At 49.5% G+C, this 23,998-nt stretch overlaps 1 protein-coding gene across 7 annotated transcripts in view; it reads left to right on the forward strand.

Moving 5' to 3' along the window:
- ATP2B4 (ATPase plasma membrane Ca2+ transporting 4) overlaps positions 1-23,998 on the forward strand; it is a 103,894-nt gene that overhangs the window by 17,810 nt on the left and 62,086 nt on the right. Inside the window, exon 1 of one of the 7 annotated variants that reach the window (XM_055420103.2) lies at positions 21,849-23,043. The exons of the other annotated variants lie outside the window; for them this stretch is intronic. The gene's annotated coding sequence lies outside the window, so the exon portion shown is untranslated. Of the gene's footprint in view, positions 1-21,848; positions 23,044-23,998 lie in introns of those variants that run through there. 7 annotated transcript variants of the gene reach the window in all.

Below are 23,998 nucleotides of genomic sequence, written 5' to 3' on the forward strand. Positions count from 1 at the left end.
GCCTCTCTGTTACCCTAAGCAGGCAGAACCTTCTTTGCAGACCCATTCATAGACTCTGTTTTTCCTGCTTTCTGGTTTGCATGCTTTTTTTTAATTAATTTCTTTTTGGCTGTGCTGGGTCTTCATTGCTGCGTGCAGGCTTTCTCTAGTTGCAGCGAGTGGGGGCCTGTCATTGTGGTGGCTTGTCTCGTGGCGAGGCACAAACTCTAGGGTGTGCGGGCTTCTGGAGTCGTGGCTCACAGGCTCAGGAGTTGGGGCTCAGGGCCCTAGAGCGCTGGCTCAGTGGTTGTGGCGCATGGACTTAGTTGCCCTGCATCATGTGGAATCCTCCCAGACCAGGGATCAAACCAGTGTCCCCTGCACTGGAACACTAGGGAAGTCCTGCATGCTTTCCTTACGGGAGAAATAAGATTTCCATAACTCCAAAGATAATTGTTAACATTCTGGTATATTCTCTTTATTCTTTTATACATGTAGGTGACTCTACACATTTTTAAACAAAATTGGGAATAATTTGAATATCAAGTTTCTGATTCAGATTTTTTCGAATTCAATACTATATCATGAGGATTTTCTTACAGCCTCAGGAATTGGCCACAAGTCACTCACAAATATGGTTCTTGGAATCCGATAATAGTAGGCAACTGAGGTGAAAGATTGATGTGATTTTGGAAGGAAAATAAAGATACTGATGCTTGCACCCTTTGCCTTGAAAGTTGACAGTCTGGAGCCAACCTGGGCCTGGCACAGGGGTCTGAACCTGGGATGGAAAGATCAGAAGAGGGAGAAAGCTTGGAACCCTTGAATTGCCTTTGAAAATTCCTTCTCTCTGTGTGTCTGGATCCCACATGAAGGTTCAGGCCAACTTGTGTTTGAAGTAAGAGTTAGAAATGTAAAGTGGCTTTTACACAGGCTCAGCGAGGTGTAGGGCTTTCTGGAAGAAGATGTGGAATACCCTAAATCAAGTCCCTATAAAGCTGTGAGTGGAATTACTCTTAATGGCAGAATGGCTGACTCCTCCTGCTGAGTTTGGGCCCTTACACTAGCCCCCTGGTTTGAAAGAGCTGTATGGCTTTTCCTGTCTTCTTTCTTTGAGTTTATCTCAGGCTGTATTTTTAAAGGAAAGAAACTTTTTTGTTTTGTTTGATTTTAAATAATCATCCAAGCCTAGGTCAGGGAAGGGCAGAGAAAAAGGAGTTAGGAAGAGCAAGAGGCTGTCACCACCACCAAAATTAGCAAGCATAGCGCTGGGGACAGACAGGGTCTAGTGCCTCTGATGGAGACAGAGGTCCCTGTGCTTTTGGTAGGCAGCTCAACACACCTCAACAGTTGGGATGCTTTGAAATGACAGCCTGAGATGTCAGCCTCTTAAAAGTTGTACCAACCAGCAATTATACATTTAAGAGCGACAAAGAGTCTTGATGACCATCATGATGAATGTAGGCTTATCCAAATACCATTGGTACATGTTCAGTGTAGGCTCAAGGGCTGGGACATGAAGTCTTAGGTTCACCCATGAGCTGGTGCCACCTCCCTGTGTGGCTCGGGCGTGGGGGGGCAACCTTCAACGACTCTCCCCTGGCCCATAGGGAGGTTTCACCATTGCACTTTCCTCTTTCCTAAGAGGGTTTCGTCCCTCACCTTCCTCCTTCCTCCCATCTAGGGAGACAGATGAGGGAAATGGAGGGACATGCTTTGGTTTCCATTAGAAAACAGGGGAATCTTTGTATTCTGTTTTTATTCTGGTTACTCCAGAACCTCTTGCCATAACAGAGGAGGGTAACAGACTGGGTGTTATCATCACATATGTCACCCAGCTTCTGAGCTTCAGCCTTTTCATCCTCCCTAAAATATCAGGTAATATAATTCTGAATACCTTACAGGGTCATTACAAGAATCACATGAGGTAATGGGTGTGACAGTACTTTGTACAAGGTAGAGAGCCTACAAATATATAATTATTTACGAAGATTCTTGAATGAGGAAGCCCCTCCTCACCTGACTGCTCTGAGGTTGCTGCTGCTGCTAAGTCGCTTCAGTCGTGTCCGACTCTGTGCGACCCCATAGACGGAAGCCCACCAGGCTCCCCTGTCCCTGGGATTCTCCAGGCAAGAACACTGGAGTGGGTTGCCATTTCCTTCTCCAATGTGTGAAAGTGAAAAGTGAAAGTGAAGTCGCTCAGTCATGTCCGACTAGTAGCGACCCCATGGACTGCAGCCTACCAGGCTCCTCCGTCCATGCGATTTTCTAGGCAAGAGTACTGGAGTGGCTTGCCATTGCCTTCTCCGCCTCTGAGATTAGGAAGGCCTTTTTTCCAGCTCATCTAAAATTTGGACCCTCTTTCTTGGGTAGGTGCTGTACCTGTGCTGTAGGTGGAAGGTGAGATGAGCAAGTGTGAAAGATTTGTTCAAAGTGGGTGAAAAAACTGGAACTCTAGAGACATTAAAAAGAGCCCCTTAATTGAGTCCCACTCTTGACCCTGCCACTAGCTGACAGCACGACTTTGAGCAAGCCCCTTAACCTTTAACCTCATTCGTCATCTGTTTCTGACCATAAGGGTTATTAATAATCTAGGCAGACAGTGTAGAATCTAAACAGGAGTGTTCTGAGAAATTAAAAGCACTATACATATGTGATAGTACACTATTAGAGCTCAGATGTGTTCCTGAAGATGTCAAGAGGAACCAGTGTTTGATTAAGATCACACATGCTAGAATCCTATTATATCAGAATCTGCCTGCAATGCAGGAGACCTGGGTTCAATCCCTGTGTCTGGAAGATCCCTGGGAGAAGGAAAAGGCTACCCACTCCAGTATTCGCCTGGAGAATTCCATGGACAGAGGAGCCTGGTGGGCTGCAGTCCATGGATTGCAAAGAGTCGGACATGACTGAGCAACTAACACACAACAGTATATCATATCAGCACTGGAAGGGGCTATCACTCAACTCCCTCAGTTTTACAGACCATGAAAAACTGAGTTCAAGCAACCCTCCCTTGTACCCTGAGCAGGGCGCACTCTACTCGAGGACTCTGATTCCCTACATGTGTTGCCCTTACGTCTCCCACATCCCAGTACTGGAGAAGGAAATGGCAACCCACTCCAGTATTCTTGCCTGGAGAATCTTGTGGACAGAGGAGGCTGGTGGGCTGCTGTCCATAGCGTTGCGCAGAGTCGGACAGGACGGAAGCGCCTTAGCAGCAGCAGCAGCAGCATCCCAGGACGGATGGAAGATCACTCACTCTCTGTACCTTAGTGTCCTGTCTTAAAGCCTCTCCGATTGGCCACGCGCTTCCCTTCCACCGGGATGGGAGGTGCCTTTCATGCTAACATGTCAGAGTCGCCCCGATATTTGTCCTTCCCCTCTGACATCATGCATCCACTGATCATCCGCGTTCATGCCGTGGGCATGCCGGTCAGAGCCGGGAGCCGGCGGTCCGGGCAGCTCGGGCTGGAAGGAACGGGGCTGAGCTCGGAGTGTGGGGGAGGCGGGGGACCTGGGGGCGCCCGAGGGGAGGTGGAGAGCAGGTTCCGGGAGGCCGGGCGGCCCGCCCGCCGCGGTGAGTCACGGCGCAGGGTGGGCCCCCGCCTGCTCCGGGCTGGGCGGGGCCGGGCATCCGCTGCCCCGGGCGCGGGCGGGGACTGGACGGCCCTGCGGAGCCCCCTGCCTGGGTGAGGCTGTGGAGGCGGAGGACCGGAGCCTCGCTGGGGCTCCCTGAGCCAGTCTGCCCTGCGCCCCAGAGGACACTGGCGCTTCGGCTTCCTCTGTCCCCGGTTGCTGTCTCCCTGCACTGTGGGCTGAAATGCCTCTCTCCACCGCTCTCCACCCAGAGCCGGAGACCCTGCTGAGCTCTCCCTCCCACCTTCTTTCCGAGCCCCTGCCGCTTTCTTGCTCTCCGGTCTCTAGAGTAGTAATGCAGATCCGACCTTCTGCCCTGCTTCCCTACCACTCCACCCCCGAAAACCAGAATTGCTGCGATGGGATGGTTGATATTGTTATTAGCCAACATGGTCCAATGCAGTATCTTCACTGTGTTGTTAAATGGCAGTTTTAGACTGAAATCGACAGCAGAAGGGCGCATCTGAGAGTCGCTGGTACTGTCTTTGATCATGCAGGTTAGAAATGTTGCAGAAACGGTGGGACATGCTTCTCTCTCTGATCTCTACCTCAGTTTTCTTCTTTCTTTTATTTCTCTGAAGCACAAAAATGAATGGTTTATGCATGCCTCTCTTTTACTACTTATGTTAATGTACTAATGTACCTGTTGAAGACACCACCCAGTCCAAAAATGTTGAACTCGTCACCCAGTCCAAAAATGAGATCGCTCCCGTATTTTGCATCCACCGATGGCATCACCGACTCTATGGACATGAGTTTGAGTGAACTCCGGGAGTTGGTGATGGACAGGGAGGCCTGGCGTGCTGTGATTCATGGGGTCCAAAAGAGTCGGACACGACTGAGCGACTGAACTGGACTGAGCGACTGAACTGAACTGAACTGATGCGCCCTTTCTCGGAAAAGGCAATGGCAACCCACTCCAGTACTCTTTCTTGCCTGGAAAATCCCATGGACGGAGGAGCCTGGTACACTGCAGTCCATGTGGTCGTTGAGGGTCAGACATGACTGAGCGACTTCACTTTCACTTTTCACTTTCACTCATTGGAGAAGGAAATGGCAACCCACTCCAGTGTTCTTGCCTGGAGAATCCCAGGGACGGGGGAGCCTGGTGGGCTGACGTCCATGGGGTCGCACAGAGTCGGACACGACTAAAGCGACTTAGCAGTAGCATGTGCCCTTTCTGTGCAAGCCCCTTACCTTATCAGCTATCCCAACCACTATCCAGAATTTTGTGTTTACCATTCTTTTCATAAATCCTATGTATGCCTAATCACATATATTATTTAATCTTACTTCATATTCTTTATTAAAAAAATATACTGTGTACAGTCTTCTGGAGCTTATTTTCATTCAATATTATAATACTAAGATTTGTCCCTGTTGAATGTAGCTGCAGTTCATCCATTTTTGCTGTTAGGTACTATTCTATTGGTGAAGACTATCACCCTTTTTCACCATAAAGAACAGGATTACCACAGACTTTCTTGTTCATGTTTTCCTGTGCAAGTCTCTTCTAGGTATCAATCTCAGAAGGGAATTGCTAGGTCTTGGTATGTGAATATTCAGCTTTACAAGATAATGAGAGATTGTTTCCCAGTATGTTTGTAGTGGTTTTGCTTCTAGCAGTAAAGTTTAAGAGTTGCTCTTGGTCCATGTCCTTAGAGTACCTGGTATCATCAGACTTAAATGTTTGCCAACTGAATGGTATAAATAGTGTCTCTTTGTTACTGCTGTTAAGTTGCCAAGTCATGTCCAGCTCTTTGTGACCTCAGAGATTGCAGCCTGCCAGGCTCCCCTGTCCTCCACTATCTCCTGGAGTTTGCTCAGATTCATGTCCGTTGAGTCAGTGTTGCTGTCTATGAATATCTCTTAGTGACCTTGATTTGCATTTCTCCGATTAAGTGAAGCTGAAGAGCAAAAATAATACTTCACAGGTCAGACCCACAAAAATTGCGAACATTGGAGTCATTGGATATAGACAAATATAGAACATATTTACTATGTTGAAAGAAATAGGAGAGTACTGAAAGAATAATACAGGGACAGGAAACTCAATTGATGAGGCAGACATCCAAAGAGAACATCTAAAAATGAAAAAAATACAGTAAAAGAAATTAATATTTATGAATTGCTTGAAGTAGTAGTTTGCAGCTAAAGATAAAATTAGTGAGTTGTAAAATATTTCTGAGTAATTACATAGACAATGGAAGATGGAAGAAACGAAGATGGAAAATGCTGAAGAACTATAGAAGCATAGAGTATAGAACAGAGGTTGGCCAGATAGTAAATATGTTAGGCTTTGTGGTCCACACGGCCTCTGTTACAACTACTCAACTCTGCTGTTGTAAAGCAGTCACAGACAACATATAAATGAATGGCTGTGGCTGTGTGCCAGTAAAACTTTATTTACAAAAAGAGATAGCAGATCAGATCTGGCCCAGGTTGTATAGTTTGCCTACACTGGGAATAGAGTAAAAAGATTCCAATATACACTTAATTAATCCTCCATAAGGAAATGATAGAATAGGAGTGTGACACTGTTTAAAGAAGCAATGGTTTAAGAATTAATGAGGTATAATCATTATTAATATACTTGTGAGGCCTAAAGAATCCCAAGAAGGATATGTAAAATTCACCGTTAGACACACAATAATGAAACTACAAAATGCCAGAGGTAAATAATTTTTAAAGTAACCAAAAAGATAAATTACTTCAAGGGAGTGACAATTAGACTGACAGTAGATTTTTCAACCTCAACAATAAAAGCAAGAGGATGGTGAAATAGTATCTTCAAAGTTCTGAAGCAAAAAGGTACTAACACAATATTCTGTCATCAATGGAAATCTGTGAAGATGAGGGCAAAATAAAGCCCTTTGTAGACAAACAAAGCCAGGCTTCTACCAGTAAGACTTCCACGAAAGCAAATTCTAAGGGAAATAGTTCAAGAAGAAGAAAATTTACCCAAAAGGAAGGTTCAAGGAGGAATGATGAGCAAAGGAAATTGTAAACATGGTGCTAAATCTAAATATTAGTCACAAAGAAAATAAGGATAACAGTGTCTAATTTCTAATGATAAAATGAAGCTATACATTAAAATTGCCAGTAACAACAGCATATAAATTGGTAGAGTCCAAGTGTTCTAAGCTCCTAGTGTAGTTTGGGGAGAGGTTAAAGATATTGATTATCAGAAGTTTCCAAGTTAAATGTACATTCTAGGATTGTTAAGATTTCTGGGCTAACACAAAAACTAGGAATAATGTAACTTCCAAACTAGTGGGGGCATGAGCATGGAAAGAAAGCAAAGAGTGAAGATGAAGGGAATGTGGCAGTTAAAAAGGCTCTCACTGTGGCACGGAAGAAAGCAATGGCTGTCCCGTTCATTGAGTAGATGGCGTCACGCATTCTGAATCTTTAATCTTCATAATTTCATGTAAATACGAAGCAGCCATTAAAGTTTTCAGTTTCTCTTATTACTGCATGCCTATGCTTAAAACAAGATCTGGAACTTAGTAAGCACTCATTTACTGAAGAAAATTAAATGGGAGTGAATATTGATTCCTATCTAAAGATGAGCAAACTGAGGCTCTGAGAAACGTGAGAAAAAGGAAAGCAACAGACAGTATGGGAGTGAAACTCGCCTCTTAAGAGGCTGTAAGCACAGATGCACCTCTATTTTCCTGTCTGTGAAAACAAGTCAGCAGTGCTTGACACTCAGCAGTCGTCATCGAATGCTCAGCGCTCGCTGAACAATGAGTGCAATTGCTAGGGAACTTGTGCAGAGTCCAACCCAGGTGTGCAGACTTCAACCATACCTACCTTCCCCTCTACCATGTGCAGACTTTCCCACGCTTCTCTGATGCAGAAGTGTCCACATGATAGCTGAGAGCACGAGCTGTGGGGGCAGGCAGACCTGGGCTCATGGCCTGGCCTGACCGCTATAGGACTTCAGTTTGCTGGAGGACTTTGGGCCTCCACGTCTTCAGCTGTTTAAAGGGGATGAAAATAGCTATTAAAAAAGGTGAGCTTCCCAGGTGGTGCAGTGGTAAAGAATCCACCTGCCAATGCAGGAGATGTGCATTCAATCCCTGGGTCAGGAAGAACCTCTGGAGTAGGAAATGGCAACCTGGTCGAGTATCCTTGCCTGTAAAAAACCGCATGGACAGAGGAGCCTGGTGGGTGACAGTCCACCAGGGGTTGCACGGGGTGGGGCGCGACTGAGCGGCTGAGCAGACGCACTTTAGAAAAGGTGGTTGGGCTTCCGGGGTGGTCTAGGAGTTAAAAATCCGTCTGCCAGTGCAGGGAACACGGTTTGACCCCTGGTCCGGGACGATCCCACCTGCTGCAGGATGCCTAGGCCCACGCACCCACCATAACCACTAAAGCCGCGCGCCCTGGAGCCCACACTGCCCTGCAGGGGAAGCCAGCGTGATGAGAAGCCTGTGTCCCACAGCCCAAGAGGAACTCCTGCTCGCGACAGCTAGAGAAAGGCCACAAGCAGCAGCGAAGACCCAGCACAGCCAAAAATAAATAGTCTTTTTTTAAAAAAAAGGTGTTTGTAAGATTGTGAGACTGCATGCCAATCACTTTGCTGGTGGAGATCACAAATTCGGTCCCAGTTTAATATAAGAGAGAGTAAGCACTTTAGGGAACAGTAAGAAGAGAATCGTTTCTAATACTGGAGTAGAGATTAATCTGGGTGACCTTACGGTGTTCATTTCTTCCTTAAGCAGAAGCAAGGGAAATACTGCGGTGCATCGCCACTCACTCTCTGACTGGTGAGCAGGCCTCTAGTGACTCCAGATCCAGACGTTGAAATGGACTGATTGATAGCATTGAATAATAACCATAATAATTATGTTTGAGTGCTTACTATGTGGCAGCACCGTGTGCTTTTACACAGGTTATTTAATTATCTTAAAACCTTGTGAAGTATTTTAAGTGGGGTTACTATTATTATCCCCATTTTATCAATGCTAAAATGGAAGAACAGAGACATTAACTTTCCCAGGGTCAAGCAGGTAGTGATGGTGGATCCGGGATTTGAACCTGTCTTATCACTGCACTGTATCTTAAAATGTGACTGAGCAAAAGAGCCCTTGTGTCTGGAAAGCACCTTCAAGGTGACATTGTGGGAAAAGCATGGCCCTTGTCAAATTCCGACTTGGATTCTCGCCCTGCTTTACTATGTGGCTGGTGAAGCGAAGTCGCTCAGTCGTGTCCGACTCTGTGCGACCCCATGGACAGTAGCCCACCAGGCTCCTCCATCCATTAAATTCTCCAGGCAAGAGTACTGGAGTGGGTTGCCATTTCCTTCAGGGGTTCTTCCTGACCCAGGGATCAAACCCGGGTCTCCCGCATTGCAGGCAGATGCTTTTACTGTCTGAGCCACCAGGGAAGTCCTGTGGGCAGAGACAAGGTATTTAACCAGTTTTCTCCTTTGTAAAATAAGGGTGGTGATATCTGCTTCCCAGGTTTCTTGGGCAGATCAAGGGAGGTCATACATGAGGTACTCAGAAAGACTAGAACGCTGTATTTTCACCGTGGGTCAGGAAGGCCTTAGCTGTGCCTGTTCTAAGCAGAAACTGACGTGCTCTGAGCTGGTAACGGGGCGACTTCGCGAGAATGAGTTAATGAAGGCTGACTTTTTTCTCTGCCACTTTGGAGGACGCATTGCGCATTGCCCTGACCACCCTTCTATGCCACCACCCGCCCGGACACACAGAGTGTGGTATTCGGAAAGCCCGGCTTCCCCTCCCCTCGGCCTGGCCACGCCTCCACGTCAGGATGCTGAGTGGTCTGACATGCTAGACCCTCCGTGGGCTCGCAGCTCTGTGCGAGTCTGGGGTAGCTGCCCTCTGGGCCTCTGGGCCTCTGGGCCTCTGCCTCCGCTGCCAAGATGGGGCTGAGCTCCTGGTGGCCACAGGTGGGTTCCACTGTCCTGAGCTGGGCTGTTTCTTCCCTTCTCACCTCTTCGTACCAACGCTATTCCATTTGCTTTCTCATCTTTTTTTTTTTAATTCATTATGGTAAAATACACATAAAATGTACCCTTTTTAACCATTTTAAAATGTACAGTTCAGTGGTATTTATTACACTCACACTGTTTTGCTACCATCACCATTATCCATTTTCAGAACTTTTCATCATCCCCAGTAAAAACTGTACCATTGAACAATAATCCGTGTACACCACCCAACCCCCACCCCCAGCTGAGCCGAGGCAGCCCCACGCTACTTCCTGTCTCTATGAATTTGTCTAGAGCAGGCACTTTGCATAAGTTAACTCACACAGTGCTCATCCTTTGTTCCTAGTGTCTTTACTTTGCATAACTTTTTCAAGTTTTATTCATGTTGTGGCATATATCAGAATTTCATTCCACTTTAAGGCTGAATGGTGTTTCATTGTATCGATCGATACATTGTTCGATATGGAACATTTTGTTTATCCATTCTTCTGTTGATGAATGCTCCCTTTTCTTTAATCTTTGGACTTCTTTCATCTTTTCTTTCAGCGCATCATAATTTGCAATCATATGGAGAGAGCAGCTTCTTTCCCTGCAGCAGAACACCGAGGGGTCACTGTCCCAGAAGGTGAGGGCAGTGCAGCCAAGCGTGCTGTTTGTAAACGCTGCTCTGAAGCCTCCACTGGGTTTCACCCTTCCAGAAGTCTCTTCCCAGCAAGTACTTAATGTGCTGACATCAGCAAACCCAGAAGTGCTCGTGGGAACAGAGAGCAGGGTTACCTGGGGCGTCAAGCCTGCCTTTGCCGCCTTCCTAGGGACAGAGCCGACTTGCCCCAGGGCTGCTCCATTTTCAGTGCTGCAGGCACAGCTTTGGATTTCCTGTTTATATTTTTGAGTTTTCGGACATTTTTGTTTTGTATATTTCTTCTTATCAGCCTGTGTCATTTCTGTCTCCTGCTTGGCAGGTCAGTATTTCTGCGGGCACTATACTATAATCGCAGGGTTTCTGAACAGACATGTGTCCGGCCTTCTTTACTTGGACTTTTGTACCTGGGAGTTCCCTTAGAAGGCTCTCTTCGTCTCTCTGAGTCTTCCCCACTCCTGTTTTTGTTCTCCCTTCTCTGCTGCGTTCCTTCTTACAGCCCCTCGATGCACCAGAGCTCTGGAGCCTTTATCTGGACCACAGCCAGTGCGCCCGAGCTGGCCCTGACTCAGAGCGTGACGCATCCTCAGCGTGTCTCACCACTCCCTCTCACAGGGAGTGGAGCACCTATGCTAACCCTCTGAGCTCATTAGGAATCTCCCACTCCAGTGTCCCGGGCGGGGCCTAAAATTATCTGATTGTTTCATGTAGGCTGCGCTCATCTCTTGTTCTGGTTTCTGTCCACTTTTTATTTTTATTTTTTATTTATTTATTTTTTTGTAGTTAATTTATTTTTTATTGGAGGCAAATTATTTTACAATATTATATTGGTTGGTTTTGCCATACATTGATATGAATTTGCCCCGGGTTTACATAAGTTCCCCCTCCTGAACCCCCCTCCCACCTCCCTCCTCCCTTTATCCTCCCTCTGGGTCATCCCCGCATGCCAGCCCCGAGCATCCTATAACATGCATCGTCTGTCCACTTTTTAAATAGGAACTTGTAACGTGTAGTGTTTCTTAGCTTCCAGTCTCTTCCTGTGCTTGTGTGGCCTTAACTGAGTCATGTCACCTTTAAGACCATGTGTTATAAAATCTATAGAAGGAATATCATCAGTCCTGTTTATCTTTTTTACTTTTTTTTTTTTTTAGATTTTAAACTTTTGTCGGGACATAGACAATTAACAATGTTGAGGTAGTTTCAGGGGAGTAGCAAAGGAGTTCAGCCCAACATATACATGTATCCATTCTCCCCCAAACTCCCCTCACATGCAGGCTACCACATAGCATTGAACAGAGTTCCATGTGCTATACTGCAGGTCCCTGTTGTCCATTATCTATTTTAAATATATTAATAGCAGTGTGTACTTGTCTAGTCCAAACTCCCTAACTATCCCTTCCCACCACAGTCCTGTTTATCCTAAAGGCTGTTTCAGATCACATCACAGTGCTTTGAAACTATAAAGCAGTATGCAGACATGAGTTCTTACCACAATCTTCTTTGACTCTCATGAACATTTCTGCCTTCCTTCTTGGTTTTCCTGACACCAGTTAACAGAAAACTTCAGGCGAACTCCCCAGATATGGCTGCAAAAGTAGGAGATTCTGGAGAGATCTGTGAAGGGGGAGTATCAGTATCTTCCTGGTACACAGAGCCAGTATCCAGAACAGGTACTAAGAAGGGTAAGAACAAGGTAGCCAGAGGTACTGGGAGCCCCTGACAAAAGGGCGGCCTTGGTTGCCTCCCTTCTGCTAAAGCTTTTTAATACACCTGATCTTCATCCAAAGTCAATGGGCCTCTGGATACGAAAGAAGTAATCACCTCCCAACTTAATATGAGATCAGTTACTTACTTTCATTATCTCCTTTTTTCAGATGGGAAAATTAAGGCCTAGGAAGGACGGATTTGGATGAGACTGGCTGAGGGGAAGCGAGTCTACTGCCGCTCAGGAAGACCCAGAGGGGCAGAGCCTGCGGCCGCAGGCAGGTCTGTGCCCGGCCAAGCCCAGCAGGGCCCAGGCCCGCGGGCCGGCCGCTTTGGGTGCAGCCTCCATCACACTGGGTTCACTTCTGCTTTTCTTCCTTAGAATCTAGTGACCCAAGGCCGGAGACGGCAATGGCAACCCACTCTAGTACTCTGGCCTGGAAAATCCCAGGGATGGAGGAGCCTGGTGGGCTGCAGTCCTTGGGGTCGCAAAGAGTCGGACACGACTGAGTGACTTCACTTTCGCTTTTCACTTTCGTTCATTGGAGAAGGAAATGGCAACCCACTCCAGTGTTCCTGCCTGGAGAATCCCAGGGACAGGGGAGCCTGGTGGGCTGCCGTCTATGGGGTCGCACAGAGTCGGACACGACTGAAGCGACTCAGCAGCAGCAGCAGTAGTGACCCAAGGCAGTGTGTCAGGTTGACAGTTAAGTGTCACTGCCAGCCTGTAAGCCACCTCTGTAAAGATGTTAGCAAGGCGCTCCCTTCAGATGAACCCAGCCCATGGGTGCATAACCGACCTGGAAAAACTTAGCGTGTCTCACCTCCCAGTGCCCTGCTTCTTGTGGGCTCGTCATTTCCAGGGCACTCTGTGCACACCCGCGTGCTGCATGTAGCAGCTCTGGAAAGCTCCCCTTTGCATATGGTGTGGGTGGGGCCCAGAGCTGGGGGGTAGGGGTTCTGTGAGTGATCTTGTCCTGGCAGTCACGTTGATGACTGCCAGCTGGCCTGCGGGGCAGACCTCAGAGGTGCTGGATACACACAGTGGATGGGTAAAGGAGGCATTTCCACCCTTCATTGGCGCCTACTGCAGGTTTCTTTGCGTTATCTGCCCCCTGTTTTCCCATATAGACTGCAGTCTTTTTGTCCCAGTGCCCGGCACAGTGTTTGACTCATAGAAGTTTCAGTGTGAAATGAGGGGATTTCCATTAGGCTTTCGCCAAAGAGGAAGGACTGCAGTTCTGGGAGATGTTTGCTCTAGTTGGTAGGAAACGCAGAGGATCTGCTCCCTGAAAAGGCAAGGAATTTAACTCTGGAGTGCACTCACTGATAAACCTGCCTCCTAGCTTGTGGCCAGTCAACCCCCGGCCCTATGCTGCTTTGAGAAGCTAGCAGGGCATACATGGTACTTAACCTACAAAGGTCCTACAATCGCCGCTTCTGGGTGTGGAGAATCCTGGTCGGCTCTATCCTTTCCACCTCTCCAGTGTGAGTCAGGCTGGCAGGAACTCTGGAGGAGGCATCCAGGGGGTTCTTGTACAATGCAGAGAGCTGTCACGAGCATGAAAGGGAATTCCTAGGCCAGGTGGCCCCGTTCAGCTGAGCACTCCTGCTGGAAAGACATGGTAGCATTCTGGCACTCGACACTCTTCTGCCCCATCTGGTCCTTTGGAACGAGAATCAGGAGTCCCGACCGGGAGCCTGGGGAGACAGTACACTGATGCTGGTGTAGGAAGTGACCAGAGGGGTAGGCCTCAGTTCTGGGGAAACAGTGCCTCTATGTTTCACTTCTGGGCGAAACTCAGGGGCTTCGGAGGGCCTTGCCTTTCCCGGAGCAGCTCAGTTTCAGCCTGTGATCTCCCTGCCTCCTAGGTTAGGTTGGCTGGGCATTTGATATAGAAGAGAGGCTGCTCATCTTCCTATGTAATTCCTAGGTTTAACTCTTCCCCAACATGGTGCCTTATCATGCTAAAAACAGGGCCTTCAGCCTAGCCTCCCCAGGAAGAATGGGGACTAGGAAGACTGACCATTTTCTTTCCCCTGTAACCTTCTGTAAACTTCGCTTCATTTTACCATACACCGCTCCTGTCTTGGCTCTTGAAACAACTCCAATTGGAAGAAAAAGGTGGTTCACCCACCTACCCCTCTTTAGGGCCATATTCTGTTTGTTCTCCTGGAAACCATGGCAACCTGGTCTAAGAGGCCACTTCTACCATCTTGGGAGTTAATGTTCCAAAGCCTTGTACTCACAGCTCTGGACTCTAACATATTTTTCCAAAGTGGGACAGGAGTCTCTGAATTTTCAGTTCTGCTCAAAGAAGAAAGTTTCAAACGAACCAACCCCTTTGGTTAGGAATGGAAGCAACATTTCCTGCAGGATCTGGAGTATGAATGTAGGCAACATTAGCTGGGAATCCTGAAGCTGTGGTCCATGCATTTTTCATTTGCCTCTTTATTCTTTCACTTTTCATAATTGTTCAGTTACTTAGAAGACTATTGGGCCGGTTATCTTTTAGCTTGTCCCAGCTTTTCTTTCTTTTCTCTCTTGACATGTTTGTACTTCTTGCTCTGGGGCTACCTTTTAAAGTCCCAAGTTGGGTATCCAGGGTGCTGTGATGATTAACTGCAGGAGCCCAGTCGAAGAATTCCACAGCCTTAGACGGCAAAGTTTCCATGGCTTCGCTGCTGTGGGACGTCCCTGTGAAGGAATCCTCTTGAGCTGGCTGTTGGAGGAGAGAGGGCGGGAAGCGGGGTAGCCTGTCCTCGGCTTCTCTTTGGGCTTGGCAACTTGCAGAGGGAGGACTCGGGCTGAAGTCCTGAAGGGCAGGCGCTGACCTCCCCCCACACTGGAAAGGATTGTTCTCTGCTGATACAGATCTTAACTGATTTGGAACAGCTGGCCAGGATGTGTGAGACTGGAGAAGCTGGGAAGAGTGCTCCAGAAAATTTTTGCTGAAGCAAATGTTAGACAAATAGTGTGAGATGCCTACAGAGGTCTGGCCCTGCTGGGTTAGGATGCCTTCTGCTGCTCCTCCACTGGTTCCCTCTGCGAATCCTTGATTATTTACTTGCGTAGTGGTGAGGAGAGCTAGGAGAAGGTGACCATGTCACCAGGGAGCTGAATGTTCACCTCCATCTGTTTATTCCCAGCCCCAATTTTATAGACTCACAGTGCAATTCAAGTGAAACCGTGGAGCCACTTTGCAGCTTGTGGTTGGGTAGGACTAGCTTATCATGTTCAGTTGTGAATTTTCAGCTTCTGTGGCGGCACAGAGAGGAGCCAGAGTCCAGCTGTGGCCCCAGATGTGTTTTATATCTGTCTAATCTCCCAGCCTCTTCCTCCATCAGATCATTTCCTAACTATGCTGGATTGGGAGCTTGGCTGAGCATATGAAATCCTGACTTTAGTTTGTTAACCGTAGGAACAGTCTCACGTCCTTCCTCTCCCATCGTCTCTGTTAGGGGTCTTCACTTCTGAGTCCTCAGTGTTTGCCTCTGCTTCAAGCATGATTGGATGCTACATATTCAACTTAGCCTGGTTTCCCTCGTGGCTCAGCTGGTAAAGAATCCACCTGCAGTGCGGGAGACCTGGGTTCGATCCCTGGGTTGGGAAGATCCCCTGGAGAAGGGAAAGGCTACCCACTCCAGTATTCTGGCCTGGAGTTAGGACGTCTGAGCGACTTTCACTCACTTACTTACTTATTCGACTTAGCAAGGCAAGCCCCAGGTAGGTCTGAGAGAGTGCGTGTTGGTTCAGAGTTCGGCCTGCCTGTCTCTGGGCCATTCTCCGGGGGACACGGGTAGGCTGGCCCTGTGCTGGCACTAGCTGTGGCAGCCCTGCGAGTGCCCCGCTCGCCTCTGGGCGCGCCCAGACTCCTCTGGCACTTGAGCCAATGTGAACTTGACAGGGCTGATTGGTTTCAGAGATTACCCAGGTAAGGGGAATGGAACTCTGTCCAGTTAGATTGCCCCTGGAAGTGTGGAAACGAGGGAGTGAGAGAGATTTTGAGACCGAGAAGCAGATCAGTTGTGAGGGCGAGCGGCAGAGAGCGGGAAGCAGGCCGGAGGAGAGGGCAGATGCGGGCAGTGCGGCGCAGGAGTGTGAAAAGGAAGGCCCAGAGTGGGGTGGAGACGGAAAAGCGAGCAGGTCGAAGAGCCTGGTGCTGGCTGCTTCCCCATGATTCCTGGCAGTGCAGACTGCAGACGCGATCCAGAAAACATGCTTTTCTGCCACTTCCTACAGACCTGTCCCCAGGAAACCATCACCATGGTTCTCCCGGGTTTTTCCTTGCAGGTATGGCAGTGATGTTTAAAATGCTGTGCGTGGAAGTTCCGAATTGAATGGGTGTGAGGAGAACCTGAGTTCTGAATAGTTGGTCTTTGCTTCTGCCTAGAGGGTGGGTGACTCCTGCGGTGACGGCTGGTTTCCCTTCCATCGGCAGCAGAAAAGCCCTGTGGCTGTGTCCTGGAGAGCGAGGGTGCTGGGCCTCCAGTCCGCCAGCCCCACAGCCCCCGACGGGCCTGGGGGATGGGGCCTGTGCTAAGGGTGGGCCCTTGGGACTGAACAGTGGCTTCTCTGTGCAGATTGGGTCTCCTTCCCGGCCTTCCATCTTTTTCTTTCCCCTGGGAACAGAAGCACGTGAGAGCACAGAAGGGTCGCTTATTTGTGACCTCCACGTTTTAGGTCAGGCACTGAGGCAGCAGCTAGGAGAAAGAAGTGACACACCCTTTCCCCTAGCTCAGAAGAGCACACAGCACCTTGTACTTTCTCTGGAGACGCACAAACCGCCACCCGCGGGGCTGACTCACCTCTCCGCCTGCCTGTTCTCTCTTGCAACAATGGGCCCTGTGTCCATCTGCGCCCTGTTGAATAAATACTCTTTATAACCGAGATTTTTGGGAGCTTAGTCTGCCGTGGGGGTTCTAGGACATGTCCGCTTCTCTGCTTTTAATGTATTCCTAAGGAACGACTGCTCAGCTTGAGTAAATGTGCTGCGACTTACTAACAGGAGCCCTGGAGTCTGTGACGTTCTGGTCTGCTCCCAGCAGTCCAGGACAGTGCCCATGTTGGGCCCTCCCTTCCTGCCCTGCAGGGACAGTGGGATGCTGGTGACAGCTGGTTTGACAAGCCTAGAGACCATGCCTGCTCTGCTCCTTGGACCTCAAGTTGCTGCCAAGACTGATTTCTGTCCCAAGTTGCTGATTTTCCCAGCAAGATTGTATCAGCTAACCCAGGCTGTCAGTTAGGACTTTGACCTCTCCGGGGGCAGCAGGGGGTGCTTCCCTTGTGGAATCAGCGGCAGCTTCCCCCTCTGCGTCTCTCTTCCCCTTGGGGACTGTTTTCGTTGATAGCCTTTCTGAGCCATAGCGGCATCTGGGAGGCATCCTGTTACAGTCTGAGATGGAAAGAATTGAACCGTCTGTGTGATTTGCTCTTGTTAAAACTGCCCTAACTTTATTTTTAATCTGATTAATATGCCCATCGGCAGGTGGGGTTTTTTCCTCCTACTAAGGATGTAACCATCTGAAAGAAACTAGAATAAGGTGTAGAAAGAGGAACGGTGAAACCCTCAGCATCTTTTGTTCCAACCAGCTGTTTCTGCAAGGTGGCTCTGTTCTGTAGGTGTCATCTGGTGACTGGCGATTTATCAGTCAGCACACACTCTCAGCTGAGCTGTGTATGTGCGTGGGTGTGGGTGTGAGATGCCACACGGTAATCTTCCACCCTCTCCCTCTCGGGCTGCTTGTGCCTGATGGCGCATTTCTTTGTTCGTACTTCACATTTGCCTGGGCGAGTGGAGAAGGTAGGAGGCTGCATTGCCCATCCAATAGCCAGAAAATACTCCCTACTTCTACCAAAAGCTTTTCCCATGTGCCTAATGCCCTGGTGTCCAAGGATAAATCAACCTTGCTTTTGGTCATCCTCCAGCATCTGAACCGTGAATGCTGGCTCCTTGGTGCTGGTAAGAGGTCTTTACCATCCTGACTTGGACCTTAAACCGTGTTCTACAGGAGTATCCTTTCCCCCCAGAGCTCCCTGAGAAGACAGAAGTGAATGAAAGTTCTCTGTACAAGTGGCAAAAACAGTTATCCCTTCAGAGGTACCTCAGAGGTCATTTCCTACAGCCCTCCAGCCAGGAGTGTCTGGGATCCATGCGGGATGGCTCTGCACCCATGGCGGGGCTGGGAGTGGAGGCTGATCGCCTTGAGACTGTCTTCCCACCACCCCGTGTCTTGGTCCTGACGAAACCTGTATCCGATGGGGGCTGGCGGGGAGACAGGGAACCTAAGGAATGCTGCTGGCTGGAGCCAGCTTTGACAGGAAGGCATAGGACAAAGCGTCTTTGTCTCTTCTCAGACCCAGTGGTGCAGAGGTGAGAAAACCCAGAGTTGGGGCATCCCCTTGCTGAGCTGAGGCAGAGGCGTGTAGGGGCAAGAAGCCATCCATTTCCCTCTTTAAGGGAACTGACCATCCGCCTTACTTCAGTCTTCCCCTTGCTGCTTCAAATCCCAGACTCTGTAATATACTCTTTTTCTTCTTGAGGAAAGATGCAGTGGCTCTTTTTTCTTTTTTTTAAAGCAGTTTTGGGGGTTGGGAAAGGAAACCTTTGAAAGTAAAATAATAAAAAACCGGCCACTCTGCCATTACAGGCACATAAATAGCTGCACCATCGTGGGGCTGCACACTCACTTTGCCATAGCAACCTCAGCGAGTGTTTATAGCAGCCTGTCACCCCGGCTGGAAAACAGCAGCTGCTGCAGCTCACCCGCCACACCCGTGCCGCCTGGACCTCAGAGCAGCGGGCACCCCCCCCCCGCCCCGAGGTGTGGCGGGGCCGTGGGAAATGGCAGAGCCAAGGCAGCATGGGATCCAGATGTGCAGCCGTGTCCGACTCTGCGACTCCGTGGACTGTAGCCCTCCAGGCTCCTCTGTCCATGGAATCTTCCAGGCAAGAACACTGGAGTGGGTTGCCATTTCCTTCTCCAGAGGACCTTCCTGACCCAGGGTTTGAACCCGAGGCTCCTGCGTCTCCTGCACTGCCAGGAGCCCACTGTGCCACCTAGGAAGCCCTCAGATGTGCCAAGGAGTGGTAATATCCCAAGAACCTGAAGTGAGGGGTGGGTGCCTTTCCTGCCTGTTTCTTCCCTTTCCCCTGGGTATCACCCCATCTCTTATCTCCTGCAAAGTCGGAACCAAAGTGCAGAGGGTGCTTAGCTGCACAGGAACCCGAAAGGGGTCCAGGTTCTGAACCTCACCAGGCAGCTTGTTTTAACTTTCTAAATAAATCCTGGCTTCTGTTGCAGCCTGTTCAGGGAGGTCCTCTCAAGTCTGTTTTCTCAAGGACTCACAGGACAGGGGCTTCCCTTGGGAAGAGCATGGGTCTGTCTGGGAACGAGGCTGCCCTGAGACGAACGGAAGCAGAGATCAACATTCTGGAAGGACTGAAGGAGGGGGAGATGGGGCAAGACCCTCGTGTTGGCTCCCCTGTCAGCCTGGATCCAAGGACCGTGTTGGGCCTGGGCCTCTGCTGGGAGCCTCGGTTGCTTTATCTTGGTGTCGCTGGAGATTCTCACAAGGTTGTAAACTCTGCATCCTTCTCAAGTGTGGTACCCAGACCAGCAGCAACCTCCCCTTGTCAGGGAGCTCGTTTCAGCACACGTCCTCAGACTTCCTGAACCAGCAACTCTGGGAACCCTCCCGGAAGTTTTTTGTTTTTGCAGGGAAGTAGTGGAAACACAGACAGAACAGACCTGTGGCCGCGGGGTCAAGGAGAAGGGAGAGGGTGGGGTGTACGGAGAGAGTAGCATGAAACCTACACTGCCGAGTGTAGGATGGACAGCCGGCAGGAATTTGCTCTAAGACCCAGGGAACTCACACCGGGGCTCTGCAGCTTCCCGGGAGTCTTCATGCTCACTCAGGTTTCAGAACCGCTGCTCCAAGGCACAAGTGCCAGAAAGTATGATCTGCCCGGTTTCTGAAGACCCGCCTGACTTAGCGGCTCCGGTCTATACAATGTGTAAACAAAGAAGCGTGAAACTGGGGCCGTGAGCCGACTTGTTCAGTAGTGCGCCTGGATCTCTGTCCTGATAAATGCCATCTTCTTGGCATGGGGCCCTTGCCTGTTTGTCTGGAGCTTCCCGGAACTAGCTGGGCTGAGAGCCTGGATTAGACAGGGCTGGGGATGGCTGCCTATACTGGCAAGAGTGTCATGAAGCGGACGGAGGCAATAGGAGCGCCAGCCAGGCAGTGTGGTACCCTGGGGCACACAGGAATGTTGTTTTGCTTCCTCTCTTCCTGAGCCCCTGGGACAGCTGCCCACAGCATACTCTTTTGGTGAATGACATGTGACCTCCCTTGCACCCTGAGGCTTCCACCAGAGCCTGAGGTCTAGGAGCAATGAGATGCTGACCAACTCCAATAGCCAAGGGAGACTGACCCTCCTCTCCCTCTCCATGAGCATGGCATGGTTCTCCTGAAATGTGTTCGTAAAAATAACACAGGATACAATCCAGCTGCTAAATAGTGCCCCCCTTTTTCCCATGGGGCCAAAACGTGGAAAAACCACCTCAGCCCCAAGAAAGGCAGTGTGTTGCCCACGAGTGTGTGTGTCCTGGGTCTGCGAAAGCTGCTGCCCAAGGGTCTGCCTCCTGTCTGCTGACCTAGTGCCTAACTGTCCCAGTTTCAAGCAGCTGCTCCTTACTGAAGTGTAAGAGGAAGGTGCCCTTCTAACCCGTATCCAGCGCATTCCCCACCATCTGGCCAGCACTCGTTGCATCAGACAACAGACCTTCTGAATGGGACGGTTACTCCCCCCTGAGCTCAGCTCTTGTCTTCCTTAATCCACTGAAGGGGGTTACTGTTCCATCCTGTACATTTTTTTTTCCTGAGTTCCAGCTTTCTGTGCACACTCCCTTAACACCCCCTGAGTCACAGGCAGCCATAGGAGTGACCCAGGCCAGCATGACTCAGATGATTTGGAAACAGGGTATATTCCCTATGGCTCTAGGCCCAAAGGGCTGCCCATTTTCATTTTGCTCTATTGATGCTATTTTTAGGGTGAATCCAGGAGGGTAACAGTGTCCCGCTAGGAACATTTCAGCTTCAGTTTCCCAACCCATGTCATGAAACTTCCTGTCTTCATCTCGATGGTTCTGGGGTCTCTGACAGGGGCTGGATCAATAGATCAGATATCAGGAACAGAGTATCATCAGCCTTGGGCCAATTCTCGGTATCACTGTTTAGAGAAAGCTTGTGCTATCTGTGGGCCTGATCTTCTCCCTGCCATCCGAAGGCAACTGGCCAGAACTGTCCTCATTGTCATAGCATATCTTAGACAATGCCGTCCTCCAGGTCTGAAAGGCTTCAGTATTGTAGTCTGTTTTATCTTTTTCCGGTTTCAGGCGCAGACTGTCGAGTCAGTCGTCCGTGGATTGATGGCCCAGCATTACCATGACCCGCGCCAGGCTCACTGTGTGCTCACTGTCTCCCATACTCCACGCCTTTCCCTTCCCTCCCTGTGAGCAGCGTTCTGACGTGATATGTGTCTTTTTGTTTAACTATGTCCCTTAAAATGTATGGTTCTGCTTTAGTGCGTATGTTTTTAATTTTTGTTAAACTACCTTTTTTTACCTGCACTAAGCACTGTTTTTAAGATAAGCAATATTGTGTGTACATCTGATCTGTGTTTCTAACTGTTGTATAATGTTCTCTATTATCTAGCTCATGTATTTTTTTGCCCATCAGTGGGAGAGGGAATCCCAGGTTGCCTTCAACTGTGTCACCACAAATAATGCAGCGAGTTAGTTTGGTCAAGTACAAGGTGGCTCCAAGGAGGAGGGGGAAATTCTGAATCCCTGAGACCCAGGGCTTGAGGGCACCACATCTTCTCTACACAGATGCTTTGATTCTAACACTGCATTTCTGCTACTGAATTGAAAAAGACCTCCTCAGGGTAGCTTACCTGGTGGTTCAAATAGTAAAGAATCTGCCTGCGATGCAGGAGACCTAGGTTCAATCCCTGGGTCGGGAAGATTCCCCAAGAGAAGGAAATGGCAACCCACTCCAGTTTTCTTGCCTATGAAATCCCATGGACAGAGGAGCCTGGCGGGCTACAGTCCATGGGGTTGCAAAGAATCAGACACTTTCACTTTCTCAGGGTAGCAGGCTTGTGGGGAGGGAGCGGGTAAGCCAGGTGGTCTCACGAAAGCCACCTCCTCACCAGCAAGTGATGTCTTCACTTTAGGAAGGGAGTACCCACCAGAACCCAGGTCCCAGGGGCTGGCAGAGAACTCGCGTCGGGTTCCAGCACCACAGGCTGCAGTGTGCCAGGCTGCGGTCAGTGCGGAGGCCGAGTTTTGGTGCCTCAGCCCTCCCTTGGCTTCCTGGCACCAACCTGGCTGTTGCTGGCAATGAGAGGGGGTGCAGCCCACCAGCTGAACTCCCGCCAGCATCCTCTGCCCCGACCTTCTGCCCATGTGCCTCCACAGGGCCTCGGAGACTGGAGGAGGGTGTGCACATAGGTCTGCTTGGCAAGCCAGTAGGCACTAGGGCAGGGGGAGAGAAGGAGAGCCCTGAACCACAAGCAGGGTGGCTGCTCGACCCAAGTGGTAAGAACTGGCACAGGTGGGCCAGCCTCTAGTCATGGGAATAAGAGGCCTGTCATGTCATGAGGACGGAGCAAAGCAGCCTCCACATGGTGTTTAGACCTTCAGAGGAGGGCCAGCCAAGGATGTCTCATGCAGGGCAGCCTGCCATGTGTAGGTGCTTGCCAGCTTTCATGAAAGGCCTCTTAGAAGTATGCCAGCAATGAGACAAAGAGTGAAGCTTAAGACACTGCAGGGAACTGCCCCTGCGGGAGTAAGAAGAGAAGAGGTGTCTCTGCGCCTCTCCCCATCCCAGGGCTGATGCCCCGAGTGTGAGGTGATGGAGTGCAGGGAACCCTCAGCCCACTCCTTCAGCCTCTGAGTGGGAACTGGATATACTTTGAGTCATGCCATCCGGAGCCAAGGGCATTCTGGCCGGGGCATATGTATTTGGGGGCAGGGCTGGAGTGGAGGGTGTCAGCCCCTCATAAGCTGTGACCTACTGCTGTGGTTGCCCAGGAAGCTGAAAGAGGTAAGGAGGTGTTTCCCTGATGTGTGGTAGAGCCTTTAGGGGCTCTGGGCGAGATAGGTTTATATGGGCTTCTCATCAAGCTTTAGGAAGTAAATCTGTAGCTTTGTTTCCATTTTCATAGAGGATTGACCTTCTACTTGAGGCTTTGGATTCAGGCTAGGACACAAATCCTGGTTCTCAGAATCTGTATTTCCCTCCTATAAAATAGCATGCCCTCCTTACAAGGCTGTTAATGAAGATTCAGAGAAAAAATATGTGGAATAATGAGAATAACTACTATGTATGGATCAACCACTACATAACAGCTGCTATGCTAGGTTGCCGTTTATGTATCAATAATAACGCGTGTGTGCTGACATGAATCATTCCCCTCTGAATGGGAAAGGGTGGGCCTGAAGCAGGTTTTGTGCTCAGTTTGGCGCGTTATAAGGTGTCACGATCCTGTTCCTGTGCCACCCCCATCCCAGCAGCCGCCGGCAGCCCAGATACTGGAGCTGAGCTCCTTACCATTCCCGGCAGGTCTCGCTGCGGTCGCTAGCCTGCAGCCTGGGCCCGCGGCCCCCTGCCGTTTCCTTTCTCCTGTTTCCATTCATACTTCATTTCCCATGCCTCACGCCAGATTCATTAGCAGCCTTTGGCAGCGGAGATTCAGGGAGTGGGTTCCTTTCAGATCCTCAAAATACCCTACTCTGTCCCCTACATAGGAAGTTACCTTTTTTCCTTGTATTCTGAGGATGCACCCCAGGAAGGTTTCTGCGAGTAAGGGATTTCTTGACAAAATTGGAGGAAATAGTGTCTGACTGTTATTTATGGCTTGGTGGCTTAAGACATGAGGCTTTTATCTCTGGCAGCTCCTCACTTTGGAGCTTGCTAGGGAGGTTAGCTGCAAATTGAGTTATCAGAAAGTGTAGGGCACTCTGCTTCTCAGGTGTGGGTAGGAACTGGAGGGGATCTC

The sequence above is a fragment of the Moschus berezovskii genome, chromosome 17 (genome assembly GCF_049115385.1).
Source record: "Moschus berezovskii isolate FMDL1 chromosome 17, NW_MosBer_1.0, whole genome shotgun sequence".
Lineage (NCBI taxonomy): Eukaryota > Metazoa > Chordata > Mammalia > Artiodactyla > Moschidae > Moschus > Moschus berezovskii.